Source organism: Natrix helvetica (genome assembly GCF_964273705.1).
Source record: "Natrix helvetica genome assembly, chromosome: 1".
Lineage (NCBI taxonomy): Eukaryota > Metazoa > Chordata > Lepidosauria > Squamata > Natricidae > Natrix > Natrix helvetica.
Genome location: NC_138548.1, coordinates 18284881 through 18300409, shown reverse-complemented (window position 1 = coordinate 18300409; position 15529 = coordinate 18284881).

Here is a 15529-nt window from a genome sequence, read left to right as displayed (position 1 = left end):
ATGATGCGACAAGCCTGAAGGAAATCAGCTAAAGTAACCCCGGGACGATTTGCTATAGGTTGAAGAACCTTTTGACAATCCCTATTACCATTTTCATAAGCCAATTTCAGAGAAAGTTCATCTCAGGCATCCTCATTTTTCGTCCTCAAAAACATATCTCTGACTTCCTCTCACTTATCTGAAATCCTCTCTTACAATGACCAATTACTGTACAAAATGCACATTGATTTGGTCCCAAAACAACCTCCAACTGCCAAAGCTAACATCTCCATTTCAGCACCAATATCTGATTGTCCTTCCAAATTTCCTTGTAAACTGAGCTGGATTCAAACAAAAATGTTATTCACTCTCTCTGACTACATATTGTAATTTCTAAGTCATCTCTGTAAGAATTCCTAATAGGGCAGCAACTAGCGCTGCCGACAGACAAACAACAGACCAACAAACAATTAAACAAACAAACGTGACATCTGTTAAACATACAAGGTGCGCACAAACATAAAAACATAAAAGAGAAAAAAAACAGCTTCAAAAATAAAACAAACAATCTAAATAAGGTAATTTGAGTCAATATTAAAATTTTCCAAAAAGCAAAGTTGAATTAAAACTTCAGATGCAGGCATCAGATATCACCCTTTACCCCGCCTTTCTTGGCTGGCAGGAAGAGAAAAGAAAAAAAAATGGTGAAAAGAACACAGCCCCCCCTCCTCCTGCCTTCTCACCGGAGGCAAAGAGGGGGGTGAGAGGAAGGGAAAAAATGTTTTGTTAAAACGACAGGCTCTTTTAACACAACACGCTCTGCTTTTTCAGCCAACAAACCTTACATTTCAAGCGTCCAATACTGACTACATACACACCCATTCACACCTGTAGTTACATTTCTTTTGCCACATTAATTTTACACACTATCATTATAGATGCAAAGAACGGTAAGTCAAAGGAAATTGAATGCACAGCGGGGGAGGATTGCAAAAGCAAAAGTCAGGAAAGGGGAAGCGAGAGTTGTATTTTTTCCGAGGACACATAAATAATTTTTGTACTAGGGTTTTGATCCCTGATGAAAGAGAGGGCAAGATGTTACAGACATGCCCCTCCTTGGATTTTTACACTCTCTTTTAAAATAACGCTTTTCTTGAGGTTTGCTGCCTTGCAATAAAGCAGCTACTAACAAATTAGTTTTATAAGAAGATGTTCTTATGTCCTGACACACTTCAATCATATCTGCCAAATGTATTTTAGAAGGTAAATCAAATTCTTTTTTGATATCATGGGCAGGACTTTCCTGTTATTTTTAAAATCAGCCAATTGTTTTGGTTTATTGGTAAGGGTTTGCCATGATTAAGACAGAAGGTCAATTAATTCTTTTTTATTTTTTCTTCAAACGAGGGAGAGATTTCCCTCCATTTGAGGCAATTTTAGTCTTTGTTTTTATACAGTGGTGCCGTTAAGTTTCTACAGACGATTGGCTTCTTGATTAAAAGGGAAAGGTCAGCCCTGTGAGAGGCATGAGACTTTGAGAGTGAGGAGCTCATACTTACGAAGCGCTTGCCCGCCAGGTGCGTAAGATCAGAATCAAGGCGCCGAACACGTAGACACGGGACTCGGCGTGGGACAGCCGAAGGCAATTCGGCACGTCGGGGTCACCAGTTGTGATTGTGCGGCTGGCTGCCACACGGCAACAACCTCGTCTGCTTTTGGGACCCTCGTGAGGGTGCACCTGAGCTAGGCTTGTGGACCCCCGAAGGGGTGAGAACCCTCGTTAGGGTGAGCCTAAGCTAGGTGGGTCTGGCTCTGCTAAGGAAGCACGGACACCAAGATGTGTTGGAACGCATCAACCAGCTCAGCGAGATGCCAAAAAGACCCCCACTGGCTGATTGAGACGGTATTTATTAAGGCATACAAGAAGGGTTTTCGTAATACAACATACGGTTACATGATTGGTTAAAAACTTGTTGCAGGGCAAAACTTAAGCAGGTTAGAAGCTTTCCATAGGATGTGGTTTTCTCTCATGCCCGGAGTTCTCCGGACAGGCTTTGTGGTTTAGCGTTTCTGCGTAAACTACAGGTGCTTTAGCTCGACAAAGGATGTGGTATTTATGTCTTTAAGCATGTTAGCTACAACACAATGCGATTGTTATTTGCCCTTTCCCAGCCGAGAAGATGAGAGAATCCGGATTTGCTTAGCAACCATGTGATTCACTTTACAACCGTGGCAAAAAAAAAAGTTTATAAAATTGGGCACAACTCTCTTAATGATCACCTCACTTAGCAATGGATGTTCTGGAACCAATTGTGGTTTCAAGTCGGGGACTAGCTGTAATACTGTAGGCTGGGGAAGATTGCATCAGACGATTGGCCTTTCCAAGCCGGTGAAATCTTCTCTGGTTTAATTGGCAATGCGCCTCATAAATCTCAGTGGAGAGATGGCTTTTCCAGGCCTGGCTACCAATCTTTTGGTTTTGCTGCCAAGTTTAGAATGGAGTTGAATTAAATGACTGTTTCCTCCAATCAGGACTCCGACTTCTCGAATTTTCCAAACCATTTCCAACCCCTGCCCTCGGCTTATGAAATTCATGGTCCAGTTATCCAATTAGTCACAGAATCTCTAATTATTTCTCCAGCTACCATATTCATTATTGGAAGACTGAATTCAGCAGTGGCCTTGTTAGCGGAGGACATATGCCTGATCGTATTCAAAGTGGTGAAAGAACACTGGAAAATTCGCTAGCCGAAGATCCTGTCAAAGAGAAAATAGCTTGTAATATACGGTAATTGTCTTGGATGCCGAGTATGGTCGATGGCCAGCTCCCCATCAGCAGAAACACATGAAGAGAAGAAATCAGAAGGGAGGAGGAGGAGGCCTTTTGCCTCTTAAATACAAAGAAGGGAAAGAGGAGAAAGAGAAGATTTTGCTTCTTAAGTACACACCCATTTAACAATTGGTTAAATGAGACACAGTTAGGCATCTACACTACAGGAAGGCTGAAAAAACAATCAAGATGGTGGAATATCATCTAAGCCCTCCCCTCCCCTTATTTTAATATGACCCTGAAGCAGAGGTAGTATTCAGCAGGTTCTGACCAGATCTGGAGAACTGGTAGCGGAAATTTTGAGTAGAACCAGTAAATACCATCTCTGACTGGCCCCGCCCCCATCTATTCTCTGCCTCCCGAGTCCCAGTTGATCGGAAGGGAATGGGGATTTTGCAGTAGCCTTCCCCTGCCACGCCCACCAAGCCATGCCCACCAAGCCACACTCACAGAACCAGTAGCAAAAGTTTTGAATCCCACCACTGTCCTGGAGATAGACTAAGTTGCCCCTAAAACAGTTGTAGTTTCAGTCACACTGTTGTGGCTGCCATCTTGACTTCTTTGCCCACTCTGGGTCAGCCTGCAAAGAACTTTCTCCTTATCCAGTTTTTCCATTTGACCCTGAGTTTAAAAAAAGTCTCATAAATGCAGAATTGATGCAGTCTTCAGGATTCACAAGTACGGAAAAGTACTGGGAAAAGTCACTTTGGGAAACTGAAGTTTTTTCTTGGGCACACAGTATCTTGCTGGAGGTGCCGGGCCTTTAATATATCTATATCTATATCTATATCTATATCTATCTATATCTATATCTATATCTATATCTATATCTATATCTATATCTATATCTATATCTATATCATCTATATCTATATCTATATCTATATCTATATCATCTATATCTATATCTATATCTATATCTATATCTATATCATCTATATCTATATCTATATCTATATCTATATCTATATCATCTATATCTATATCTATATCTATATCATCTATATCTATATCTATATCTATATCTATATCTATATCATCTATATCTATATCTATATCTATATCTATATCTATATCTATATCTATATCTATATCTATATCTATATCTATATCTATATCTATATATCTCTCTATCTATTATATCTATATCTTTATATCTATATCTATATCTGTCTGTGTGCGTGTGCATGTGTTCCAGCATAAATCTGGAATGCCTTGAGCAATTTCAACCAAACTTGGTACGTAGTTGACACTTACTCTCTGGAGAAAAATACTGAGGGGGTAAGACACCCCAACACCCCTCGGAATGTGTATTCTGTTAAGATACAGCCTGTTGTGCTGTACTGCCGTACTGGCTTCTATTGTACAGCACAGTGGAGTTGCCATGGTAATGGCTTCACAGCACTCCACAAGGGGGCTCCCACTGATAAGAGGGAAAATCCAACATTAGAAATTACGTTTGGTCCTGACATTTCCCCCCTATAAATAAATACCAGGACAATGCTAGATTATCACCTAGTCATCCATAAAGGAGTCCTATATGATATAAAGAGAATTCATATGGCAAGATTCCCCCTCATTTCCCTAAAAATCAGATTATGCAGGATGAACAAAACAAAATATTCCTTTTTAAAAAATTCAGCTTGTAATAAATAATTAAGGATGGAAAAACTGATCATTGGTATTATTCAATTTATTATGTTTTGCCATTTAAAAAAAAATCAAAGACCCCAGGAAACAACCAAATGGGTTAAATTTAAATCTACCCCAAGCAGAAGCAGTATGCTCCATCCCATATTTGGGTTGCCCAGGTTGCCCTAATAGACCAGTCTCACCAGAAAAACACTTAACCAAATGGGTTCCTTCTTTTCGTTTCATTTCAGCAACACTTTGCAAATACAAGCAGTCCTCAACTTAAAACAGTTCATTTTGTGACTGTTCAAAGTTACAATGGCACTGAAAAAAAGTGACTTACCATTTTTTACACTTACAATTATTTCAGTGTCCCCATAGTCACATGATCAAAATTCAGTTGTAAGGCAACTGCTTCATATTTATGATGGTTGCAGTGTCCTGGGGTCATGTGATCACTTTTGTGACCTTCTGGCAAGCAAAGTCAATATGTGAAGCCGGATTCACTTAATGACCGTGTCACTAACTTAACAACTGCATTGATTCACTTAGCAACTGTGGCAAGAAAGTCATAAAAGGGGATAAAACTCACTTAGCAACATAAATTTTGGGCTCATTTGTGGTCATGTCGAGGACTACTTGTATTTAAATATCCTGATCAAAATTCTTATACTTATTTTTCTTCACATTTATCCTATTTTTATAACATTTTCTTTGAACTTTTCCGAACATACGCCCATTTGCACATGGTTCCGCGTTTTCTTATACCTCTGGTGCATATCCAGTGGACTGAAGAAACAATTAAATGTAAAAGAAAAATGCTGATTTTGAAATACAGCTACATTTCGATCAGGAAAATGCAAAAGAGGGCGTGTGTTAAAATGAAAATCTAATTTCTCCCCCAACTTTAACAATAACAACCGGGCATGCCTCAAACACCCTTCAGGTTCCAAAATTGATTCTGACTTGTTCCAAGGACAACCAAGGCAGAAAAGGCTGTGCAAATTCCACTCACAGTTGGTTTTTAGATGTTCTTTTCAAGATGTGTATAAATCAGGCTGCCTCATATTACCCCTCTGGGGGTATATCATTTATAACCACAAGCCTGGTTCCAGGAAAAGAGAACTTATCTTGGGTTTTTTCAAGATTCTCTGGCATCTTTAACCATCCCAATATTTGTATAATAAATACTAAAAATGGCATTGCTTTCAAAAACACTTTGATGTTAACAGGTCAGCCATTTGTAAACTTTCAGTTTCTCCAGATGTTTTTTTTAAAGAATGGGGCTTCAAGGAAGGAAAGAACTTAAAAGTACATTTTTGTTTGATGTTCAAGGGTAGGAAACCAGTGGCATTTCCCTTTGATTTATATTCTATATGTTTTATATTCCCACAATGCTGTTCTTTTCTGTGACAGTAGTATTAATTCTCTGTAGAGAGGAGTTCGAAATAAACAAGATTCTAACAACTACTCACTCTAAGTAGATAGTATCATCCCCTTAGCCAGGCCAAACCAGACCAGGAAATCAACCATACAGAAAGTTAAAACTACTTTTATTGTAATAGACTATAATTACTTAGAAAAATTACGGTACATAAGGAAGGCTGAGCGCCAAAGAATGGAGGCCTTTGAACTCTGGTGCTGGAGAAGACTCCTGCGAGTCCCTTGGACTGCAAGGCGATCCAACCGGTCAGTCCTAGAGGAGATCAACCCTGAGTGCTCTTTAGAAGGCCAGATCCTGAAGATGAAACTCAAATACTTTGGCCACCTAATGAGAAGGAAGGACTCACTGGAGAAGAGCCTAATGCTGGGAAAGATTGAGGGCAAAAGAAGAAGGGGGACAGAGAATGAGGTGGCTGGATGGAGTCACCAAAGCAGTAAGCATGAGCTTAAATGGACTCCAGAGGATGGTAGAGGACAGGAAGGCCTGGAGGAACGTTGTCCATGGGTTCGCGATGGATCAGACACAACTTCACAACTAACAACAACAAAATTACCGAATCTTGCAAGCATCCCCTTCTGATTGTGCTTTCCCCTCCTTCTTATAACCCAGTGAATCAGGGAGGTATTTGCTTGAGCTGCTTCTGAATATTATTGCATAGTTCTGGACTTAAAAATACTTCAGCACCTTTGGTCTAGGAAACAGTTCCTCCATATCTCCATCAAGGTCTTCTGACAAGTAAATGTCAGAAGTGAAAGCCAGATTCACAACAATCAGATTACTAACTTATTGACTGCGGTGATTCACTTAACAACTGGGGCAAGAAAGGTGGTAGAATTTTTTTTCAAAAAATTAACAAATATCTCACTTAGCAACAGAACTTTTGGGCTCAATTGTGGTTGCAAGTCAAGGACTTCCTGTATATAAGCATTCCAAGCAGGGGTGGGCTGCTACGGGTTCAGGAGTATCTGTAGCTAACGTTATGGATGGTTCGGAGAACCTCCAAATCCCACCCCTGGCTGGCCCATCCCACCCCAACCATCCCAGCAGTCTAGTCCATTTTGGATGCAAGGTAAGTGCAGGGCCCACGCAAAGGCTCAGGGAGGGGAAAAAACGGGTCTCCTGGAAGTTCCGGAAGGCTGGAGACGGGCCTGTTTCTGGTCTCCGAAGGGCCTCCCGAGCCTGGGTGAAGCAGTTTTTGCCCTCCCAGAAGCTCAAGGAAAGCCTCTGGAGCCTGGGGAAGGCAAACACACACACACCGCCATGGTACAGGAGGCCGACTAAGCCACGCCCAGCATGGCCACGCCCACCCAGCAACCGGGCAGAGAACCCGTTGCTGAAAATTTTGAAGCCCACCCCTGTAATGCACCCATTCAGAGCAGAACTCTGAGGCAGGCGGATTCCTCATAGAACAAATTATTGACATAATGATATTGGCACAACTGGTGAAAACCGTCTCTGAAAGTTCCTGTGGTTTTCACCTAATTAAAAAGCGAAAGCTTCCCCCTTCCCCAAAATACATCACTCACATTGTCCAATAGCGGTGCTGGCCGGTTGCTTGGTAACTCCACTCCTCCTCTCCCAGCCACCTGTTGGAATGGCCTTGGGTCCCACAGGAAAACTTTCTGTTTTGACGGCATAACCCCAGGTAACTATTACCCCCCCACCATGTCGAGATGGCCTCGGCCAGGTTCACTTCAGAGTTGACTCTGTACATGTGTCAGTGCAGATGGCTGAATACATTTTATTCAAGGCAGCAACAATAATGAATTAAAATACAATGTCATGATTTATTCCAGAATTTCAGCTTGGCGCTTCCATGCTCAATTCCTTCAATAAAAAAAAAAAATAATAACACTGTTTTCATTCCACCATTGGTTAGATCAGCCAGAGATCAGATTCCTAATATAAATAGGGACAGAATCAACCATTTTGCATCCGATCGCAGTTTTCCAGAAGAAGGAACTCAACTAGACATTTCAGCTCCCAAAAGCAACTCTTCCATCATGCCTCAGTGACCTTCGATGCACCCACAGAAAATTGCAAAATCAGGAATATAAGCCTGAGGCTGGTATTTCGATTTGAACAGATGTGAAGTCCATCTCTGGCTAAAAATATTTCTGAGTGTGAAGATAGAAGGCATATTTCTCCAGTGAGTTTAGAAATATTTCTTCTGCATTCTTCCCTCTTTGCTTTCTCCTAGGAAGGGATTTAGACCTAGAGAAACTTTGCTGGTGTTTTTGTAGCATCACCCAACCGTCAGCAAAGTGATTTAAATCCTATTGATGTTGATGTTTTTTTGGCACAAAGATGATTGGATTGTTCCAGAAGAAGGTAGAAGTTGCTAAGAGGGAAATAAACATCTGAGTCCCTATTTTATATGTCGAAGTTTCAGTGGTATCACTTCATCCAATGTTACGCTTCACAAAAACGTATGCCTTTAATATAATCTGTTAGTCAGAAAAGGCATCACAAAACTTCTTCTAATGCAGGGGTGTCCAAACTTGGGAACTTTAAGACTTGTGGACTTCAACTCCCAGAATTCCCCAGCCAGGCTGGGGAATTCTGGGAGTTGAAGTCCACAAGTCTTAAAGTTCCCAAGTTTGGACACCCCTGTTCTAATGTTACCATAGACCAGGGGTGTCAAACTCAAGGCCCAGGAGCCAGATCTGGCCCGCAAGTTGCTTAGATCTGGCCCGCAGGATGCTTTGGGCCGCCCTGGAAATAGAGAAGGACCGGCCCGTGGTGCCTCTGCTAGCAAAAATGGAGCTCGGGAGAGCTGTGGACAGCCCTCCTGAGCTCCATTTTCGCTGGCAGAGGATTGCAGAAGGGTGTTGCAGCCAAAACCGGAGTTCGCCAGCACAGGCACCCCCAACACGAGCGATGTCAAGCTGGCCATGCCCACCCTGGCCACTCCCACTCCTGCCCCCTGAGGTCAAACACAACCCTGATGCGGCCCTCAATAAAATTGAGTTTGACACCCCTGCCATAGACTAACATGGCTCTCCTGTAGTGTTTCTTTTGACCAATTCAGTTCACACCAGAGAGCAAAAAACTCCAATAAAGAAAGAGAGTATTTAACTCGTTCTAAAAGAGATTTATGGTCCTGCTTCCACGTCTACCCTGCAAAAATCCATCTGACCACTAGATGGCCAGAGAAACATTGCAGAATGTTATGTTGTGGCTGCCATCTAGTGGACAATGTGATCTTGCAGCCCAACAACAGCATACATAGAAATCCTAGTTTAACAATATATACTACTGTATGGGAAAGTGATGTGCGTGGGGGGCAACTTTACATGGATTATATTGCCAAGAAAAAGGGAAACTGAAATTGCCAGGGCAATCCTTTAAAACATCTGCTATTAAATAATTTTATGAAGAGGTTATTTATATAAACAGTAGAATGAACTGTCCTTTTAAGATAATACGTGTTTCCCCGAAAATAAGACAGGGCCTTATTTTCTTTTGACCCACAAAATATTGATTTGGTCTTATTATCGGGGGGGGTTATTGTTTTGGGGTTGCCAGGTGGCTGCTCTCTTTTGAGTGGGCACCTGAAGAGCCAGGCGCAGCCTCAGGGGCAAACGGCTGTGTTGCGCTGTCGCAGCAGCGCAATACACCAGCCATGAGGTGACCACGCTCATGAGCAGCCATTGGCAACCCCCCTTTCCAGCCGGCCAGAGCACCACTCACCGACCCAGTGACATCCCAAAGGCGCTAAGCTGCGTGGTGCTCTGCCCTCCCCCCAGCTCCCGCGGTTTGGCGCATTCAGGATACTCTGCATGGCATTCTGCCCGGCTGGAAAGGGAGGTTGCGCGAGCATCTGTTCCGCCCCCAGTGGGTGTGCCTCCCAACCTCACCATGCCCTGGCCCGGCTCTCCCTGCAGGCCAGGGTGCTGCCACCGCCGTGGCACTCAAAGCATAACCTATTCTCTAGCTTCCAAATTCCGGAGATCCGCAGCCGAGATCCGAGTCTTTCGGCAGTGGCCGCTCTGGGAGTATGCTCTATGGTTGTGGGCTGGCTGCCAGCAGAGTGTACTACCAAAGCGTACAATCATAGAGCATATCTGGAAGACTTGGCATCCTACCTCTGTGCTTTGGAAGCAGCAGAAAAAGGCATGTGGTGGTGGCAGGCGGCGGCGGCGGGTGATGGTGGTGGCAGCGGAGATGCCCTGGCTCTTCAGGGAGAGTTAGGCAAGGGCATCGTGAGGCTGGGAGGCGCACGAGTGGGGAGCAGAAAAGCCACTCGCGCAACCCCCCTCTCCAGCCATGCAGAGCCCCATTCACTGACCTAGGGACATTCTAAAGGCGCCAAGCCGCGGGAGCCGGAGGACGGCAAACAGGCGCTCACGCGGCTTGGTGATACCCCTAGATCAGTGAATGGCGCTGTGCCCGGCTGGAAAGGGGGGTTGCCGGGCGGATGCTCGTGAGCATGGTCACCTCATGGCTGCTGTGTAGTGGTTCTGCGACAGCGCAACACAGCCGTTCGACCCTGAGGCTGTGCCCTGCTCTTCAGGAGCCCGCTCGCAAGAGAGCAGCCGCCCGGCAACCCCCCTCTCCAGATGGGCACACCACCACTCACTGACCTAGCGGTATCCCAAAGGCGCCAAGCAACATGAGCCTCCCCCCCCGTTCCTGCAGCTTGGCGCCTTCGGGATACCCCTAGGTCGGTGAGTGGCGCTCTGCCAGGCTGGAGGGGGGTGTTGTCCGGGGGCTTATTTTCGGGGGAGGGCTTACATTTTTGCCCACCCGAAAAATGTGGCAAGGCCTTATTATCAGGACATGTCGTATTTTGGGGGAAACGCGATATTTGCAGGGATTTGTAAAGCAGGCTAGTGCAACTGCAATCATACCAGCATATTGCCTGGCTAGTAGAAAGCTAGGGTACCATTGGACAGATCATCATTGGTGTTTTTAGAGTGGCTCTTATTGCTTCTTAGATTCTTGGTTTAAGTGGAAATGGAGCAAGGTCAAATCTGGAGTCCTCTATGTATTTATTTCATCATGTTTATGTAGTGTATATTGGAGGTGGTGACACTTTGAGAGCTGTATGCAACGGAATTTCATTTTAATGTATGCCGATTAGCGTACATTCGAAGTGTACATACATTTGCTCCAAAGCTCAAAGTCAACTGAGCAGTAGTGCCAACTACCTTGATGTATGCCAATGACACTTGGACTGTATACAGGAGGCACACTAGACAATGGAACCACTTCCACATGACCTGCCTCCATAGAATTCTGAGGATCCGGTGGCAGGACAAGGTGTTAGACACAGAAGTCCTCTCCAGAGCAGGCCTGCCATCAGTCCACACCCTGCTGATGAAAGCCCAGACACGCTGGGCAGACCATGTTGCAAGGATGCATCCCCCAAAAGCTCCTCTATAGTGAGCTGTTTCAAGGAAAGCGATCCTTGCATGGGGTACAAAGGTAGTGATACAAAGACAGGTTGAAAGCCTCCTTCAAGTCCCTGGGTATTGACACCATCTCCTGAGAAACCCTGGCACAAGATCGATCAACATGGCGCATGCTGATCCACCAAAGCTCCCGGGCATCTGAGGACAGAAGAACAACCACAGCACAAGAGAAGCGAGCACTCCGCAAAGCCAGAGCTGCAAATGCTGCAACAATGGTGCCCACACATGTCTGCCCAACATGTGGCAAAACATTTTGTGCCACTATAGGCCTTACCAGCCACCTGTGGACACATCATGGACAGCCCATAACCTGTTAGATGTCAAGGTCCTCTTTGAACACGATGGATGAACATCATCATATTAAAAGTGACAATAAAGTTATTGTTCTGATCTGTTCTCTTCTGTTCTGTTCATTGCTCACCTCTTTTTTTTTTGAGTGGAGAGAGGTAAAGCAGGCGCTGCTCCATCTGTTCCAAGCATCGGTCGGACATGGCAGTATTTGCCAGAATTGTGAGCTCCCATTTGGAAACGGTAATGCCTGTGCTGTTTTCCATTGTTCTTTACCCAGGAAATATATTTTATAATATTATTAAATTTGCTATGTCATTCATAATAATAATAATTTATTAAACTTGTATTCCACCAGATCTTTGACAATTCTAGGCAGCTATAGGTTTTTTAATACCATACCTAAGGAGTTGTTTGAATTTGTAAGGAAGATACCGTATTTTTCAGAATATCAGACGCACCTTTTTTCCTCAAAAAAGAGGCTGAAAATCTAGGTGCGTCTTATACATCAAATACAGCATTTTTTTGTCTCCCCAAGTTCCGCCCCGTTCACCAAAATTGCTGTGCAGAGCCTTATTAAGGCTTTCAGAGAGCTCCTGGGGGCTGGGGAGGACAGAAATGAGCAAAAAATGGGCCTTTTTTGCCTCCCCCCCCCAGCAGCACTCTATAAGCCTCCATAAGGCTATGCATGCAATTTTTTTTACAAAAAACAGGCCCGTTTTCATGAAAAACGGGCCGTTTTTTGCTCTTTTTGCCCCCCCCCCCGAAGCACTCTGCAAGCTCCCCAAGGCTATTCATGCTTTTCATTTGAAAAAAAAATGGGCCCATTTTTGCAAAACAACGGGCAGTTTTTGGGAGGTTTGCAGAGTGCAAAAACTTTTTTTCCTTTTGGAAAGCTCTTTAAATGATGAGAATTACATTGATCAAGTGCTGTTCCAGCAGAAACAAAGTCTTAAGGTTTGTCAGCAATTTCCTTCTCCAGCACATGGATAAATACACCTGGAAACATCTACCTACCTACCTACTCTCTCTCTCCCCCTACCTACCTACCTAATGTATTTCTCTCTCTCTATCCACCTACCTACCTACCTACCTACCTACCTACCTACCTACCTACCTACCTACCTACTGTCTCTCTCTCCCTACCTATCTACTGTATTTCTCTCTCTCTCTATCCCTCTATCTACCTACTTACTCTCTCTCCCTACCTATCTACTGTATTTCTATCTATCCCTCTACCTACCTACCTACCTACCTACCTACCTACCTACCTACCTACCTACCTACTGTCTCTCTCTCCCTACCTATCTACTGTATTTCTCTCTCTCTCTCTATCCCTCTATCTACCTACTTACACTCTCTCCCTACCTATCCACTGTATTTCTATCTATCCCTCTACCTACCTACCTACCTACCAGTGGTGAGTTTCAAAATTTTTTAGAACCTCTTCTGTAGGTGTGGCCTGCTTTGTGGGAGTGGCTTGCCAGCCATGTGACCAAGTGGGAGTGGCTTGGCAGTCATGTGACTGGGTGGGCGTGGCCAACTTGTAAAATGTGGTGAAACTCACTTAACAACGCTCTTGCTTAGCAACCAAAATGTTGGCTCAGAAACTCTGGCATTTGAAGCATGTAAGTCTTAAAGCTGTCAAGTTACAAGACCCTTGCACCCCTAATCCTTTAGAAAAAAAACCACAGGGGTGTTCAAACTTGACAGCTTTAAGACTTGTGGACTTCAACTCCCAGAATTCCTCCTCCAGTCATGTTAGTTCAGGAACTCTGGCATTGAAGTGTGCAAGTCTTAAAGCTGTCAAGTTACAAGACCCTTGCACCCCTAACCCTTTAGAAAAAAAAACCCAGGGATGTTCAAACTTGACAGCTTTAAGACTTTAAGGACTCTTAGAGGCGGGCGGGGCGATTGGTGAGCCAATCAGTGAGCAGCGGGCAGGGCAAGCGTGGTGCGGATGGGTGGGGGGAGGGAGCTGGAACCGGTTCTAAATAGCACGGTAGATTTGTGGAACCTCTTCTATAGAAGAGGTTACAACTGGCAGGAACCCACCCCTGCTGCCTACCTATATACATACATACATACATACATACACTCCCTCCCTCCCTCCCTCCTGTATTTCTCTCTCTCTCTCTACCTCTCTACCTCTCTACCTACCTACCTACCTACTCTCTCTCTTCCAGCTATCTACTGTATTTCTCTCTCTTTCTATTTCCCTCTCTCTATCCCTCTATACCTACCTACACACTCTCTCCCCCTACCTACCTACTGTATTTCTCTATCATCTATCTATCTATCTATCTATCTATCTATCTATCTATCTATCTATCTATCTATCATCTATCATCTATCTATCTATCTATCTATCTATCTATCTATCTATCTATCTATCTATCTATCTCTATTTCTCTCTCTCTCTCTATCCCTTTATCTACCTACCTACCTACCTACCTACCTACCTACCTACTCTCTCTACCTACCTACCTACTGTATTTCTCTTTCTTTCTCTCCCTCTCTATCCCTCTATCTACCTACTTTTTATTTTTATTTGCCTCTTCAAAACCTTGGTGCATCTTATACTCCGGTGCGTCTTATACTCTGAAAAATACGGTACTTCCGCCCCTGCAGGTTAAAGAAACAGCCTTAGGATTTAGACTATTACCATACCTGTATTTTTAACACCGCAATGAATGAGAAATTGTGGCAGAAGAGTGAATGTATTTACTCCACTGGTGTACATTTTTAGGATCAATGTAGTAATGTAATCAGCTTGCACTTTCAATGTAGTAATGTAATCAGCTTGACTATCCTCATAGTCATGTGATCAAAATTCAGATGTTTGGCAAGCTGGCATGTATTTATATGATATATGATTAATTCTTTATTGTCCAAGTGTGATTGGACACACAAGGAATTTATCCTGGTTGCAGTGTCCTGAGGGTGCGTGTGTGTCATGTGATCCCCTTTTACAATCTTCTGACAAGTAAAGTCAATAGAGAAGACAGAGTCACTTAACAACCATGTTAGCAATTTAGCAACTGCAGTAGTTCACTTAACAACTGTGGTAAGAAAGGTTATAAAATTGAGCAAAATTCACTTAACAACTGTCTTACTTAGCAATAGAGATGTTGGACTCAAGGTAAGTTACAGATTACCTGTACTATATGGTTAACATTAACCAAGCTTGAAATTGCAAGATCTTTGACCTGGGTAAGCATTCTGTGTTAGCCACCTGCACTCATTCAACACGCTAAACTTGGTCACTATATTTGTGGCTTAGGGTGTTGCACAAACTGCCTCTTTGACTGATACAGAGTTAAATATATTGTGCAAAATGAAAAAAAAAAACTGGATTAGTTAAGTCACAAAACATGAACTGTGATGTGCAGGGGATTGGACTAGAAGGCCTTCAAAGTCCCTTCCAGTTCTATTCTGATTGATTGATTGATTGATTGATTGATGAAACTTCAATTAAGAAATTTGGAGACTAAACCATATGATGAACGATTGAGGAAATTAGATATGTCCAGTCTAACGAGGAAAAGGGTAGCAGTCTTCCAATATTTGAGGGGCTGTCACAGAGAACAGGGGATAGAACTAGTCTCCAAAGCACCTGAAGGCAGAACAAGCAGCAATGGACAGAAGGAAGATCATTAAAGAGAAATCCAACCTAGAATTAAGGAGAAATCTCTTGACAGTGAGAACTATTAATCAGTGGAATAGCTTATCTCCAGTTATTGCAGATGCTCCATTACTGGAGGTTTTCATAAGTAGACTGGACAGCCATTTGTCCAGAATGGTATAAAATCTTCTCCTTGAGCAGGATGTTGGACTGGAAGACCTTGAACCCTATTATTCTATGTTCTAAGAAAATTGAAAATGCTTGTTTCTCCCTAATCTGTCTAAGGGGGGTAATGCATAATCTTCCTATATCAG